Here is an 11302-nt window from a genome sequence, read left to right on the forward strand (position 1 = left end):
TTGTTGTTGTGCTAGTCTTCTTAAGGCAATCCTGTTTAACTCATGTCTGTACTCAGATATTGTTGCTTCCGCTGACTCTTGTGTTTGCGAGCCCTTGAGGCCCCTGGCTTGTAATATAAAGCTTGTATTATTTTAATTTGTGTCTAGAGTTGTGTTGTGATATCTTCCCGTGATTCCTTGATCTTGATCGTACACATTTGCGTGTATGATTAGTGTACGGTCAAATCGGGGGCGTCACAATAGTGATGTACATTACCGAGAGGGCCCAGAGATACCTCTTCGACAATCGGAGTGACAAATCCTAATCTGGATCTATGCCAACTCAACAAACATCATCGGAGACACCTGTAGAGCACCTTTATAATCACCCAGTTACATTGTGACGTTTGGTAGCACACAAAGTGTTCCTCCGGTATTCGGGAGTTGCATGATCTCATAGTCATAGGAACGTGTATAAGTTATGGAGAAAGCAATAGGAACAAACTAAACTACCATCGTGCTAAGCTAACGAATGGGTCAAGTCAATCACATCATTCTCTAATTATGTGATCCCGTTAATCAAATGACAATTCATGTCTATGGTTAGGAAACATAACCATTATTGATTCAACGAGCTAGTTAAGTAGAGGCATACTAGTGACATTCTATTTGTCTAGGTATTCACACATGTACTAAGTTTCCGGTTAATACAATTCTAGCATGAATAATAAACATTTATCATGATATAAGGAAATATAAATAACAAATTTATTATTGCCTCTAGGGCATATTTCCTTCAGTCTCCCACTTGCACTAGAGTCAATAATCTAGATTACATTGTAATGATTCTAACACCCATGGAGTCTTGGTGCTCATCATGTTTTGCTCGTGAGAGAGGCTTAGTCAATGGGTCTGCAACATTCAGATCTGTATGTATCTTGCAAATCTCTATGTCTCCCTCCTTGACTTGATCGCAGATGGAATTGAAGCGTCTCTTGATGTGCTTGGTTTTCTTGTGAAATCTGGATTCCTTTGCCAAGGCAATTGCACCAATATTGTCACAAAAGATTTTCATTGGACCCGATGCACTAGGTATGACACCTAGATCGGATATGAACTCCTTCAACCAGACTCCTTCATTCGCTGCTTCCGAAGCAGCTATGTACTCCGCTTCACATGTAGATCCCGCCACGACGCTCTGCTTGGAACTGCACCAACTGACAGCTCCACCATTTAATAAAAACACGTATCCGGTTTGTGACTTAGAGTCATCCGGATCAGTGTCAAAGCTTGCATCAATGTAACCGTTTACGACGAGCTCTTTGTCACCTCCATATACGAGAAACATATCCTTAGTCCTTCTCAGGTATTTTAGGATGTTCTTGACCACTGTCGAGTGATCCACTCCTGGATTACTTTGGTACCTCCCTGCTAAACTGATAGCAAGGCACACATCAGGTATGGTACACAATATTGCATACATGATAGAGCCTATGGCTGAAGCATAGGGAACACCTTTCATTTTCTCTCTATCTTCTGCAATGGTCGGGCATTGAGTCTGACTCAACTTCACACCTTGTATTACAGGCAAGAACCCTTTCTTTGCCCGATCCATTTTGAGTATCTTCAAAACTTTATCAAGGTATGTGCTTTGTGAAAGTCCAATTAAGCGTCTTGATCTATCTCTATAGATCTTGATGCCCAATATATAAGTAGCTTCACTGAGGTCTTTCATTGAAAAATTCTTATTCAAGTATCCTTTTATGCTATTCAGAAATTCAGTATCATTTCCGATCAACAATATGTCATCTACATATAATATCAGAAATGCTACGGAGCTCCCACTCACTTTCTTGTAAATACAGGCTTCTCCAAAAGTCTGTATAAAACCATATGCTTTGATCACACTATCAAAGTGTATATTCCAACTACGAGAGGCTTGCAGTAGTCCATAAATGGATCGCTGGAGCTTGCACACTTTGTTAGCACCTTTTGGATCGACAAAACCTTCTGGTTGCATCATATACAACTCTTCTTTAAGATATCCATTAAGGAATGCAGTTTTGACATCCATTTGCCAAATTTCATAATCATAAAATGCGGCAATTGCTAACATTATTCGGACGGACTTAAGCATCGCTACGGGTGAGAAGGTCTCATCGTAGTCAACTCCTTGAACTTGTCGAAAACCTTTCGCAACAAGTCGAGCTTTGTAGACAGTAATATTACCGTCAGCGTCAGTCTTCTTCTTGAAGATCCATTTATTCTCTATGGCCTGCCGATCAACGGGCAAGTCAACCAAAGTCCACACTTTGTTCTCATACATGGATTCCATCTTAGATTTCTTGGCCTCGAGCCATTTTGCGGAATCTGGGCTCATCATCGCTTCCTCATAGTTCGTAGGTTCGTCATGGTCAAGTAACATGACTTCCAAAACAGGATTACCGTACTGGTGCGGATATTACTCTTGTTGACCTATGAGGTTCAGTAGTAACTTGATCGGAAGTTTCATGATCATCATCATTAGCTTCCTCACTTACTGGTGTAGGGATCACTGGAACCGATTCCAGTGATGAACTACTTTCCAATAAGGGAGAAGGTACAATTACCTCGTCAAGTTCTACTTTCCTCCCACTCACTTATTTTGAGAGAAACTCCTTCTCTAGAAATGATCCATTCTTAGCAACGAATATCTTGCCTTCAGATCTGTGATAGAAGGTGTACCCAACAGTCTCCTTTGGGTATCCTATGAAGACACATTTCTCCGATTTGGGTTCGAGCTTATCAGGTTGAAGCTTTTTCACATAAGCATCGCAACCCCAAACTTTAAGAAATGACAACTTGGGTTTCTTGCCAAACCACACTTCATAAGGTGTCGTCTCAACGGATTTAGATGGTGCCCTATTTAACGTGAATGTGGCCGTCTCTAAAGCATAACCCCAAAACGATAGCGGTAAATCAGTGAGAGACATCATATATCACACCATATCTAATAAAGTGCGGTTACGACGTTCGGACACACCATTACGTTGTGGTGTTCCAGGTGGCATGAGTTGCAAAACTATTCCGCATTGTTTCAAATGAAGTCCAAACTCATAACTCAAATATTCTCCTCCACGGTCAGATCGCAGAAACTTGATTATCTTGTTACGATGATTTTCCACTTCACTCTGAAATTCTTTGAACTTTTCAAATGTTTCAGACTTATGTTTCATTAAGTAGATATACCCATATCTTCTCAAATCATCTATGAAGGTGAGAAACTAACGATATCCGCCGCGAGCTTCAATGTTCATTGGACCACATACATGAGTATGTATGATTTCCAATAACTCTGTTGCTCGCTCCATTGTTCCGGAGAACGGAGTTATAGTCATCTTACCCATGAGGCATGGTTTGCAAGTACCAAGTGATTCATAATCAAGTGATTCCAAAAGTCCATCAGAATGGAGTTTCTCCATGTGCTTCACACCAATATGACCCAAATGGCAGTGCCACAAATAAGTTGCACTATCATTATCAACTCTACATCTTTTGGCTTCAATACTATGAACATGTGTATCACTACTATCAAGATTTAGTAAAAATAGACCATTCATCAAGGGTGCATGACCATAAATATATTACTCATATAAATAGAACAACCATTATTCTATGATTTAAATGAATAACCGTCTCGCATCAAACAAGATCCAGATATAATGATCATGCTCAACGCTGGCACCAAATAACAATTATTTAGGTCTAAACTAATCCCGAAGGTAGAGGTAGAGGTAGCGTGCCGACGGCGATCACATCGACTTTGGAACCATTTCCCACGCGCATCGTCACCTCGTTCTTAGGCAATCTTCGCTTAATCTGTAGCCCCTGTTTTGAGTTGCAAATGTTAGCAACTGAGCCAGTATCAAATACCCAGGCACTACTGTGAGCATAGTAAGGTACACATCAATAACATGTATATCAAATATACCTTTCACTTTGCCATCCTTCTTCTTCGCCAAATACTTGGGGCAGTTCCGCTTCCCGTGACCAGTCCCTTTGCAGTAGAAGCACTCAGTCTTAGGCTTAGGTCCAGACTTGGGTTTCTTCACTTGAGCAGCAACTGGCTTGCTGTTCTTCTTGAAGTTCCCCTTCTTCCCTTTACCCTTTTTCTTGAAACTGGTGGTCTTGTTGACCATCAACACTTGATGCTCCTTCTTGATTTCTACCTCCGCGGCTTTTAGCATTGCGAAGAGCTCAGGAATCGTCTTATCGATCCCTTGCATATTATAGTTCATAACGAAGCTCTTGTAGCTTGGTGGCAGTGATTGAAGAACCCTGTCAATGACACTATCATTACGAAGATTAACTCCCAGTTGAGCCAAGTGGTTGTGGTACCCAGACATTCTGAGTATATGTTCACTGACAGAACTATTCTCCTCCATCTTGCAGCTGTAGAACTTATTGGAGACTTCATATCTTTCAATCCGGGCATTTGCTTGAAATATTAACTTCAACTCCTGGAACATCTCATATGCTCCATGACGTTCAAAACATCGTTGAAGTCCCGGTTCTAAGGCGTAAAGCATGGCACACTGAACTATCGAGTAGTCATCAGCTTTGCTCTGCCAGGTGTTCACAACATCTGGCGTTGCTCCTGCAGCGGGTTTGTCACCTAGCGGTGCTTCCAGGACGTAATTCTTCTGTGTAGCAATGAGGATAATCCTCAAGTTACGGACCCAGTCCGTGTAGTTGCTACCATCATCTTTCAACTTAGCTTTCTCTAGGAATGCATTAAAATTCAATGGAACAACAACACGGGCCATCTATCTACAACAACATAGACATGCAAAATACTATCAGGTACTAAGTTCATGATAAATTAAAGTTCAATTAATCAAATTACTTAAGAACTCCCACTTAGATATACATCTCTCTAATCATCTAAGTGATCACGTGATATATATATATCAATATACCTTAAAAACATCAGGGAGCAGAATAGTTCGAGAGTTCCGCCACCAGAAACCTCCGTAGCCACCGAAAACTGAACTAGACCCATTCTGGCACCCTGTCAGAGGGGGGAATCCCTCTTCGGTGGCCATCTTCATCATCTCGGTGCTCTCCATGATGAGGAGGGAGTAGTTCTCCCTCGGGGCTGAGGGTATGTACCAGTAGCTATGTGTTTGATCTCTCTCTCTCTCTCTCTCGTGTTCTTGAGTTGGCACGATCTTGATGTATCGCTGATACGTCTCCAACGTATCTATATTTTTTGATTGCTCCATGCTATATTATCTACTGTTTTGGACATTATTGGGCTTTATTATCCACTTTTATATTATTTTTGGGACTAACCTATTAACCGGAGGCCCTACCCAGAATTGCTGTTTTTTGCCAGTTTTAGGGTTTCGAAGAAAAGGAATATCAAACGGAGTCCAAACGGAATGAAACCTTCGGGAACGTGATTTTCTCAACGAACAAGACTCGGGAGACTTGGACCCTACGTCAAGACAGAAAAGAGGAGGCCACGAGGTAGGGGGGCGTGCCTACCCCCACTAGGCGCGCCCTCCACCCTCGTGGGCCCCCTGTTGCTCCACCGACGTACTCCTTCCTCCTATATATACCTACGTACCCCCAAACGATCAGATATGGAGCCAAAACCCTAATTCCACCGCCGCAACTTTCTATATCCATGAGATCCCATCTTGGGGCCTGTTCCGGAGCTCCGCCGGAGGGGGCATCGATCACGGAGGGCTTCTACATCAACACCATAGCCTCTCCGATGAAGTGCGAGTAGTTCACCTCAGACCTACGGGTCCATAGTTATTAGCTAGATGGCTTCTTCTCTCTTTTTGGATCTCAATACAATGTTCTCCCCCTCTCTTGTGGAGAACTATTCGATGTAATCTTCTTTTTGCGGTGTGTTTGTTGAGACCGATGAATTGTGGGTTTATGATCAAGTCTATCTATGAATAATATTGAATCTTCTCTGAATTCTTTTATGTATGATTGGTTATCTTTGCAAGTCTCTTCGAATTATCAGTTTGGTTTCGCCTACTAGATTGATCTTTCTTGCAATGGGAGAAGTGCTTAGCTTTGGGTTCAATCTTGCGGTGTCCTTTCCCAGTGACAGTAGGGGCAATAAGGCACGTATTGTATTGTTGCCATCAAGGATAACAAGATGGGGTTTTCATCATATTGCATGAGTTTATCCCTCTACATCATGTCATCTTGCTTAAGGCGTTACTCTGTTTTTAACTTAATACTCTAGATGCATGCTGGATAGCGGTCGATGAGTGGAGTAATAGTAGTAGATGCAGGCAGGAGTCGGTCTACTTGTCTCGGACGTGATGCCTATATACATGATCATACCTAGATATTCTCATAACTATGCTCAATTCTGTCAATTGCTCAACAGTAATTTGTTCACCCACCATAGAATACTTATGCTCTCGAGAGAAGCCACTAGTGAAACCTATGGCCCCCGGGTCTATCTTCATCATATTAATCTCCTACTACTTAGTTATTTCCTTTGCTTTTTTACTTTGCCTTTATTTTACTTTGCATCTTTATCATAAAAATACCAAAAATATTATCTTATCATATCCATCAGATCTCACTCTCGTAAGTGGCCTTGTAGGGATTGACAACCCCTATTCACGTTGCTTGCGAGGATTTATTTGTTTTGTGCAGGTATGAGGGACTCGCACGTAGCCTCCTACTGGATTGATACCTTGGTTCTCAAAAACTGAGGGAAATACTTACGCTACTTTGCTGCATCATCCCTTCCTCTTCGAGGAAAACCAACGCAGTGCTCAAGAGGTAGCAAGAAGGATTTCTGGCGCCGTTGCCGGGGAGGTCTACGCAAAAGTCAACATACCAAGTACCCATCACATACCCTTATCTCCCGCATTACATTATTTTCCATTTGCCTCTCGTTTTCCTCTCCCCCACTTCACCCTTGCCGTTTTATTCACCCTCTCTCTCTGTCGTCCCTCTCTTTCTCTATTTGCCTCTTTTTTGCCTGCTTGCTTTTTGTTTGCTTGTGTGTTAGTTCGCTTGCTTGTCACGATGGCTCAAGATAATACTAAATTATGTGACTTCACCAATACCAACAATAATGATTTTATTAGCACTCCGATTGCTCCTCTTACCGATGCTGAATCTTGTGAAATGAATACTGCTTTGCTGAATCTTGTCATGAAAGATCCGTTTTCCGGCCTTCCTAGTGAAGATGCCTCTACCCATCTAAATAGCTTCGTTGATCTGTGTGACATGCAAAAGAAGAAAGATGTGGATAATGATATTGTTAAATTGAAGCTATTTCCTTTTTCGCTTAGAGATCGTGCTAAAGCTTGGTTTTCGTCTTTGCCTAAAAATAGTATTGATTCATGGAATAAGTGCAAAGATGCTTTTATCTCTAAGTATTTTTCTCCCGCTAAGATCATCTCTCTTAGAAACGATATTATGAATTTTAAGCAACTTGATCATGAACATGTTGCACAAGCTTGGGAGAGAATGGAACTAATGATACGTAATTGCCCTACTCATGGTTTAAATTTGTGGATGATTATACAAATTTTTTATGCCAGATTGAATTTTGCTTCTAGAAATCTTTTAGATTTGGCCGCGGGAGGCACTTTTATGGAAATCACTTTAGGAGAAGCTACTAAACTCCTAGATAATATTATGGTTAATTATTCTCAATGGCATACTGAAAGATCTACTAATAAAAAGGTGCATGCGATAGAAGAAATTAATGCTTTGAGTGGAAAGATGGATGAACTTATGAAATCATTTGCTAATAAGAGTGTTTCTTCTGATCCTAATGATATGCCCTTGTCTACTTTGATTGAGAATAATAATGAATCTATGGATGTGAATTTTGTTGGTAGGAACAATTTTGGTAACAACGCGTATAAGGAAATTTCAACCCTAGGCCTTATCCTAGTAATCCCTCTAATAATTATGGTAATTCCTACAACAATTCATATGGAAATTATAATAAGATGCACTCTGATTTTGAATCCAATATTAAAGAATTTATTACTTCACAAAAGAATTTCAATGCTTTGATTGAAGAAAAATTGCTTAAGATTGATTATTTGGCTAGGAACGTTGATAGAATTGCTCTTAATGTTGATTCTTTGAAACTTAGATCTATTCCACCTAAGCATGATGTCAATGAGTCTCTCAAAACCATGATAATTTCCATTGATGAGTGCAAAGAAAGAACCGCTAGGATGCGTGCTAAGAAAGATGCCTTTATAAGAGCGTGTTCTTCTAGTTCCTATGAAAATAAAGATGAAGATCTAAAAGTTATTGATGTGTCCCCTATTAAATCTTTGTTTTGCAATACGAATCTTGATAATGATGGGACTGAATATGATCCACCTTTACCTAGAAGGCGTTGCAAGAATTCAGAATTTGTTGATCTTGATGCTAAAATTGATAAAAGAGGGATTGAAGAAATTGAAACCCTAGATGTTGCTAAACCCACTATTATGGATTTCAAGTAATTTAACTATGAAAATTGCTCTTTTATTGATTGTATTTCCTTGTTGCAATCCGTGCTAAATTCTCCTCATGCTTATAGTCAAAATAAAGCGTTTACTAAACATATCGTTGATGCCTTGATGCAATCTTATGAAGAAAAACTTGAATTGGAAGTTTCTATCCCTAGAAAACTTTATGATGAGTGGGAACCAACTATTAAAATTAAAATTAAATATCATGAATGCTATGCTTTATGTGATTTGGGTGCTAGTGTTTCCACGATTCCAAAGACTTTGTGTTATTTGTTAGGTTTCCGTGATTTTGATGATTGCTCTCTAAACTTGCACCTTGCGGATTCCACTATTAAGAAACCTATGGGAAGAATTAATGATATTCTTATTTTTGCAAATAGGAATTATGTACCCATAGATTTTATTGTTCTTGACATAGATTGCAATCCTTAATGTCCTATTATTCTTGGTAGACCTTTCCTTAGAACGATTGGTGCAATTATTGATATGAAGAAAGGAAATATTAGATTCCAATTTCCATTAAGGAAAGGCATGGAACACTTTCCTAGAAAGAAAATTAAATTACCTTATGAATCTATTATGAGAGCCACTTATGGATTGCCTACCAAAGATGGCAATACCTAGATCTATCCTTGCTTGTTATGCCTAGCTAGGGGCATTAAACGATAGCTTGTTGGGAGGCAACCCAATTTTATTTTTATTCCTTTATTTTTGCTCCTGTTTAGTAATAAATAATTTATCTAGACTCTGTTTTGATTGTGTTTTTTGTGTTTAATTAGTGTTTGTGCCAAGTAGAACCGTTGGGAAGACTTGGGGAAAGTCTTGTTACACTTGCTGTAAAAAACAGAAACTTTAGCGCTCACGAGAACTGCTGCCATTTTTATTTTGAAAGATCTATTTAGTTAATTCTTTTTGAAGATGATTAATAGACAAATTCCTCACGTCCAGAAATTTATTTTAGAATTTTTGGGGTTCCAGATCTTGCGCTAGCTACAGATTACTACAGACTGTTCTGTTTTTGACAGATTCTGTTTTTTTTGTGTTGTTTGCTTATTTTGATGAATCTATGGCTAGTAAAATAGTTTATAAACCATAGAGAAGTTGGAACACAGTAGGTATAACACCAATATAAATAAAGACTGAGTTCATTACAGTACCTTGAAGTGGTCTTTTATTTTCTTTCGCTAACGGAGCCCACGAGGTTTTCTACTTTAAGTTTTGTGTTGTGAAGTTTTCAAGTTTTGGGTAAAGATTTGATGGATTATGGAATAAGGAGTGGCAAGAGCCTAAGCTTGGGGATGCCCATGTCACCCCCAAGATAATTTAAGGACACCTCAAAGCCAAAGCTTGGGGATGCCCCGGAAGGCATCCCCTCTTTCGTCTACTTCTATCGGTAACTTTACTTGGAGCTATATTTTTATTCGCCACATGATATGTGTTTTGCTGGGAGCGTCTTTTATGATTTGAGTCTTTATTTGTTACTTTACCACAATCATACTTGCTGTACACACCTTTTGAGAGAGCCATACATGATTTGAAATTTGTTAGAATACTGTATGTGCTTCGCTTATATCTTTTGAGTTATATAGTTTTGCTCTAGTGCTTCACTTATATATTTTAGAGCACGGTGGTGGATTTATTTTATAGAAACTATTGATTGAAGGAAATATGCCCTAGAGGCAACAATAAAGTTATAATTTATTTCCTTATATCATGATAAATGTTTATTATTCATGCTAGAATTGTATTAACCGGAAACATAATACATGTGTGAATACATAGACAAACAAAGTGTCACTAGTATGCCTCTACTTGACTAGCTCGTTAATCAAAGATGGTTATGTTTCCTAACCATGAACAAGGAGTTGTTATTTGATTAACGAGATCACATCATTAGGTGAATGATTTGATTTACATGACCCATTCCATTAGCTTAGCACCCGATCGTTTAGTATGTTGCTATTGCTTTCTTCATGACTTATACATGTTCCTATGACTATGAGATTATGCAACTCCCGTTTGCCGGAGGAACACTTTGTGTGCTACCAAACGTCACAACGTAAATGGGTGATTATAAAGGTGCTCTACAGGTGTCTCCAAAGGTACATGTTGGGTTGGCGTATTTCGAGATTAGGATTTGTCACTCCGATTGTCGGAGAGGTATCTCTGGGCCCTCTCGGTAATGCACATCACATAAGCCTTGCAAGCATTGCAACTAATGAGTTAGTTGCGAGATGATGTATTACGAAACGAGTAAAGAGACTTGCCTGTAACGAGATTGAACTAGGTATTGAGATACCGACGATCGAATCTCGGGTAAGTAACATACCGATGACAAACGGAACAATGTATGTTGTTTTGCGGTCTGACCGATAAAGATCTTCGTAGAATATGTAGGAGCCAATATGAGCATCCAAGTTCCGCTATTGGTTATTGACCGGAGACATGTCTCGTTCATGTCTACATTGTTCTCGAACCCGTAGGGTCCGCACGCTTAAGGTTTCGATGACAGTTATATTATGAGTTTATGAGTTTTGATGTACCGAAGTTAGTTTGGAGTTCCGGATGTGATCACGGACATGACAAGGAGTCTCGAAATGGTTGAGACATAAAGATTGATATATTGGACGGCTATATTCGGACACCGGAAGTGTTCCGGGTGATTTCGGAGAAAACCGGAGAGCCGGAGGGTTACCGGAACCCCCCGGGAGAAGTAATGGGCCATATGGGCCTTAGTGGAGAGAGAGAGGGGCAGCCAGAGGTGGGCTGCGCGCCTCCTCCCCCCTGGTCCAAATTGGACTAGGAGAGGGGGGCAG

Source organism: Triticum urartu, chromosome 2A (genome assembly GCF_056163025.1).
Source record: "Triticum urartu cultivar PI428250 chromosome 2A, HENAU_Tu73, whole genome shotgun sequence".
NCBI classification, from domain to species: domain Eukaryota; kingdom Viridiplantae; phylum Streptophyta; class Magnoliopsida; order Poales; family Poaceae; genus Triticum; species Triticum urartu.